The sequence below is a fragment of the Silene latifolia genome, chromosome 11, assembly GCF_048544455.1.
Source record: "Silene latifolia isolate original U9 population chromosome 11, ASM4854445v1, whole genome shotgun sequence".
NCBI lineage: Eukaryota > Viridiplantae > Streptophyta > Magnoliopsida > Caryophyllales > Caryophyllaceae > Silene > Silene latifolia.
This window is the reverse complement of record NC_133536.1, coordinates 8,168,264-8,174,263: the sequence shown is the minus strand read 5'-3', so window position 1 is coordinate 8,174,263 and position 6,000 is coordinate 8,168,264.

The following is a 6,000-nucleotide window of genomic DNA, read 5'->3' as shown; positions in this document are numbered from 1 at the left end:
AATCTCGAACGTAAGAACTGGGTATCAAACCCGGCACTGTAACAGCCTTCGGCGACAAGTTCCAGTCGATCAATCTCCTTGCCTCAGCCGAGTCCGCTCTCATGGCAGTCTCCGGCCACACCACCTCCTCGGTCCCACACGGCAGGCCAGAAATCATGCCGTAATCCTCTAAAGTGACGCCCACCTCACCAAACGGCATGTGAAACGTGGAATTCGTATCCCAGAATCGGCCCAAGAAAGCGCGGACTAGGCTAAGGTTAGCCCGCAACTTCCTCTTCGCGATATCCCTCCAAACCTGAACCAAAGGACCAAACGCTCCGCGCTCGATCATGGCCCTCTCCTCCGCCGACAACCGCTCGTAGTGCTCCATCGCTGTCGTGTAACCCGAGAATGACCTGATGTTCCCGGCCTCCTATTATGATTTAAAACAAAGCTATATTTAGTTTTGGATGAAGTTTGAAAGAAATTTGAATGAAAGAATGAAAGAGGATGGGTAATGAGTAGTGAATTCCTATTTACCAGACTCTTCACCGTCCTGTAGGACAGGTGACCCTCTGCAGCCCACAGCAGGTGCCTACTCTCCCAAGTCTCAGCCCACTCAGGAGCCCCTCTCAGCTGACGACCTCCTCGTCCGACGTTGGCCCGCCTCGGGGTCTCCTCCTCCACAACGGCCTCCTCCTCATGGGCCTCATCCCCAGCAGCCATCACCGCAGTGGTGAAGGCCTGCTCTAAAGCCTCCTCGACAGTGGCAGCGTCTATCTCCATGGGAGTCCTCCCAGAAGTAGAAGCCTCATCACCTGCAATATTAAAGCAAATTTAGGCCGCGTCACATGACGACGAGCCTTGGTTAAGGGATTTTCGAGCCTCCAAAGCCCTGAAACCGCTCTTTTCTCGCCATCTTTGGCCCTATTCTCGCCAAGACGATCACTCATGTGGTAATTTGGGTTAAGTCAAGCCTAATTTAAAGCCTAGTTCCGGGTTCGAGCCGAAATTTCGGCAGCATTTCATTATAATGGTGATTATGCCCCAGAAAGTGTCCTGAAAAAGTCGTCACAAACCAAAATTCCGAAATGGTAGAAAGTTTACCCATCATTCAAGGATCCCAGATATCAAATTTCATCGCAAATGGGCAATCCTAAGGCTATTTTCGAAGCAATTTACGGTTTAGCTGTGAAACCGTCTCAAAATTCGCTCAAAGGCTCAAAACTTGATGAAAATTCGAGACAAATACAAGGTTATGTTCCTAATTACCTACTATCCATTTCTAATGTCAATTTAACAAAGCAAATGCGTTTGGGGAAAAAGCCCCAAATTTTCGATCAAAAGGGTCATAAACCCTAGATTTTTCGGCTCAAAATTGGACAAATGTAGATGATTAATGCAAGATTGAGACACATACCTCGATTAATCATGATTAATGCAAGCTTTTGGATCAAACCTTGGCGAAGATGGTGAAGATTTGAGAGAGAAATGAGTGATTTATGTTTCGAGCAAATAAATACAAAGCCTCTGATTATCGCGTTTTTACGCAGGAAAACCAATTTGGGGAATAGACGCAGCAGGCGCTGCGCCTCTTCCAAGAGACGCGGCTCTTGCTGCGCCTCTTCCTTTTGTTCCCTCCATACAGATTTTCAAAAATTCGTTATGAATTCGTTATTTGTGGGCCCATCTTTGGTGCGCCTCTTCCCCGATGCTATTTTATTCTTTTGGTCCGTTTGGCGATTTTCTTTCGTTCCGGCCCGCATTTCCAAGCTAGCAGCAGACTATCGCACGTCATTTATTCCTTCCAAGACCTTTTGCTTGTCGCAACGAGCATTTCTTCCTTCACAGAACTCGACACACCTTCATTATGTCTCCAGCGAGAGTAAGCGGATATACTTTCCCTCTCATGACAAGAAGAATAACTCCCAATCATGTCTCTAGCGAGAGTAAGCGGACGTACTGTCTCTCTCAAGACATAAGGTTAACATCTACCTAAGCAGATTTCTCCTCAGTAATTCCCGCCTGTGTCCTGCTACTCGCGTTATTTTCCAAAGACTACCCAAAGCAGTTTTCTCCCCAGCAGTTCCCGCCTGTGTCATGCTACTCGCAATATTTCTTGTTTCCCCGCGGAGTGCGACAAAGTTGTCGTTCTCCAGAAGTTCCCAAACCCAAAGCCTTCTTTCTTAGGTTCGTAAACCCGAAATTAGGACTTTTTAACCATAGGATCCCAAATCCTTTTAGGTTCATAAGCCTTTAAGTTCCCAAACCGATAGAGTTCCTATACCCAAGCTTCAGTTTACCCTTAAGTTGAACTTACTTTAGGCCTCCTTCCCGTCGATGCTTTCCTTTAGGGTCCCACACCCTAGTACCAATCCTTACTTATCTTTTAGGTCTCACCCTTAGCTCCTACGCTTAACCTTAGCTCCTATGCACCTCCGGAAGCATCTCGAGAAGAAGTCTCAGGTATGGTCTCTTCTTATGGCTGGCGAGTCTCCTTACGTAGTCTAATGGACTTTAAACGACCCTCCCCGATAGTCAACAGACTCTAAAATGTTCCCGACGACAGGTCCTTGGTTCAGACCCCTTGAGCCGCCTCGCGTCGCCATAGTCATCGAGTTGTAATCTTCGATTGAACTGATGGCTATACTTTGACTTTCGCCTTGTCCAAGCCTCGGTCAAAGTGGGGGCTCAGAGATACCTCATTTCGCACCTCCCGCAAACCACCCGGTGATGATTGGGCCGCATGTTTGCTACGCGGAACGATTTGTGACAGTTCGTAAGATTATCGTCAAGTGATTGCTCAAACATTAATGTCTACCTCTTAGTTGTCATCTGCGTCCCGATACGGTCGTTTTGGCAGTAATTAGAGTACATTCGGAGTCCGGGCCTAAAACCGTCTCCATTTTCTGAAAACCGTTAAATCCCGAGTCAGAATGTTCTGGAATGTTCCGGATATTTCTATTCCATATTTCATAAATTTTATCTTTTAGTAAGCAATTTCCCGTAATATTCACATAATATATTAAGGAAAACAAGATTATTTCCGTCCTACCATAACTCAAACACGGAGATCTTTCTTCTGCAGGAGGAAACCACTTGGGAATAGACGCAGCAGGTGCTGGGCCTCTTCCAAGAGAGGCAGTGGCTGCTGCGCCTCTTCCCAGGCCCTTTTCTGCATGTTTTATCTTTCCGAGATTCACTTCCAAAGATTCTCCGAAACCCTAGTTCCTTCACGTGATTAGTATAAATAGGAGCCTTCGCTCCTCATATTTCTCACGCGAGTGTCCGCCCTTCTCTTCTCCCTTTGCATTCTAGACTTTGTTCTTACTTTTTGGCGCCTACGTGCTTGAACATTCGACCACGTAAGCTCGGATCTTTCTGAGTACCAGCCTTCCGTTGCATAACCGACCAATTTGACCAACTCCACAATTAATTAATCAACTTAATCAATCAACTTAATCGTTTTCCTCTTACGAGGGCACTTTCATTGCATTCGCGTCGAGCATCACTAATCGATATCTTAGTCCTTCTCGTTTCGTCAACATGTAAGTCTGAGGGTGTAAATCTCTCTTTTATTTATTGTACTTTATTTATTGTACCAATTAATGTAAGGTTTATGTCGAAAACATCTATTAAAACCGATTTCTAAAACCGTCTTTAAAGAAACCTTTTTCACGGATTTTCAGTAGACAGACGTCGAGAAAGGACGCAAGAATCGCTCGCGCCTCTTTCGAAGGAGCGCAGCCTCTGCGCGCCTCTTCGTGAGGGGTCAGCGCAGCCTCTCGCTTCCTTTCTTCTTCCTCGTCCTCTGTAATTTGTCTTGTTTTATTTGATTTCGATTGTTTGTTCTTTAATTCGTTCACATGATATCGTATTAATTTCATATGTATTATAATCATCATCATTAACATGTTTAATTCATCATAAATTCGACTTAAATCCCAAGTAATCCAATATTTGCGGGTTTTCGTCATTAAATTCAATTCCGGGTTGTAGAAGTTCAATTTGTTCATATTGAGTTTCTGGAATTCGTCTTTGATATAGTTTTCATCTGTCTTTTGTCGTATTCATCGCATATTCGCCATTAATCCATTGTATTTAACCTAATTAATTGAATCAATTTGTGTCACTCATTAATATTATTCACTTCTGTAATTAATTCATCTTAATTCCGTCTCATCCATGTTTTCATTGTTTTTATGACCCGTTCATATGTAAATAACCTGATAATCACTTTCATCCGAGTCAAATATTTTGATCCGTCATTAAATTCACCAATTAACATTAACGCTTGCAATTCCGGCTTCACAGCCAGAACTGAGCCAAGGAACAGACGCAGCGTCTGCTGCGCCTATTCCAAAGGACGCAGCTCTGCTGCGCCTATTCCTGGCTGAGTTCTGTCCCTGAACTCCGTTTCTGCTTTGACTTAGTTTAATTAGATTACGTATTAATTGACTATTATTCGTAATATCGCTAATTCCTGTTCGTTTATTTCATTTATTTTATTCTTTTATTCTTTTATTCCTTTTTCTCAAATTATCCGTTTTAAAGGTATTTTCGACATAAATCGCCTATTCCGTTGTAATTATTGTAATTTTCATTATTGTAATTTATAATTATTGTATTTCTTTTATCACTTGTATGTCTCACATGTAATTGAACATTAAATCCAACTTTGACATTAATTGTATGCCTAATTACTTGTTTACCGACTTAGTCTTAATTCATATGTTAGGATTAATCAATGGATGTTGCATTGCATGCATATAATCGACGATATATCAAGTACGAATAAACTCCCTAATCATTAGTAGAGGCCGCTATCGAGGCGGGCGGGATTAGGTGTTCGATCAAAAGAGCTTCCTAATACGTACCCTCACCCCTTACTCCAGATCTCCGTGAGCACCCGTGTTCATTGGCATCCACGAGAGTCATTCTGACATAGAATGCTAAGGGTAACGATTGCTTAGTGTTCATGTCACTACTTTATGTCTTGACATGACATGAGGTATTCGAACGGTTCCAATTTCCCATAAAAATTGGTGGCGACTCCATACAAAAATGCAAACGCTTGTTTCTCTTTTCCTCCCAAGCGCCCCCGTGGGCCCCTGCTGTCCACACATTCCACTTCGCCAGCCTCTTGCACAACCTCGTGCCTTCCGCCACAAGCTGGGCGGGGGAAACCTTCTGGGATGAGGAGTCAACGGTGACATTTTTACCACCCGTCTGCTCAGGCCGCTTCTCCAATTGCCGTTCAGTAGGAGCAATGACTGACGACGGTTGATCTACAAAAAACTCAGACAAAGCATCCATGACAACATTCATTGACATGTCAGAGAGCCTGTCATCAGGAATGCCTAAAGAACCAGCTAAATCCGAGCCATGGGTTAGATCCGTACCAGTCTGGACCTTCTTGAATGGAGGGTCGGCTGAGTCCTTCTTTTCCCCTGCCTCGGTAACAGTGGTAGCAGGCATTGTCTCTTTTCTCTTCTTTGAAGGAGGAGGACCCTTCACAACGGTGACCTCCTCATCAACATCAACGACCACCACCTGCTCCTTTTGGACTTCGGGGATCGAAGATTGAGCTGGAGTGGACGTCGTGGCCGCCATAGACGTTGTCTTTGGTGTTCGGCGCGGCACACGTCCGTCAATCCTCGCTTGAGCCGCCGTCACATCCAGTGCCTTCAACTGCTGCTCCATAAGTTCGTTAGGGGCCGGTCTGCTATCACGCGGCTCAGCCTTAGGATGCAGCTCGACAACTTTCCCGTCCTCGTCAAGACCCAACTTCTCGAGGATCTCCACAGACAGATCCGGGCCAAATCGGTCTGTAAAAGAAACGAAGCAAGAGTTAAACAAAAGAAAATAAACCAAGGTTCAAATACAGAAACATAAAAAGCAAAGATGGGCCTCATACCGACTCCACTCACCCTGGCTGAGGGCCGGTATGAGGCCGACGTGGCAGAGCAGCTCATCCTGAAGAACGATCTGCGTCGGGGGCATCCATCCCTTCGGCGTACC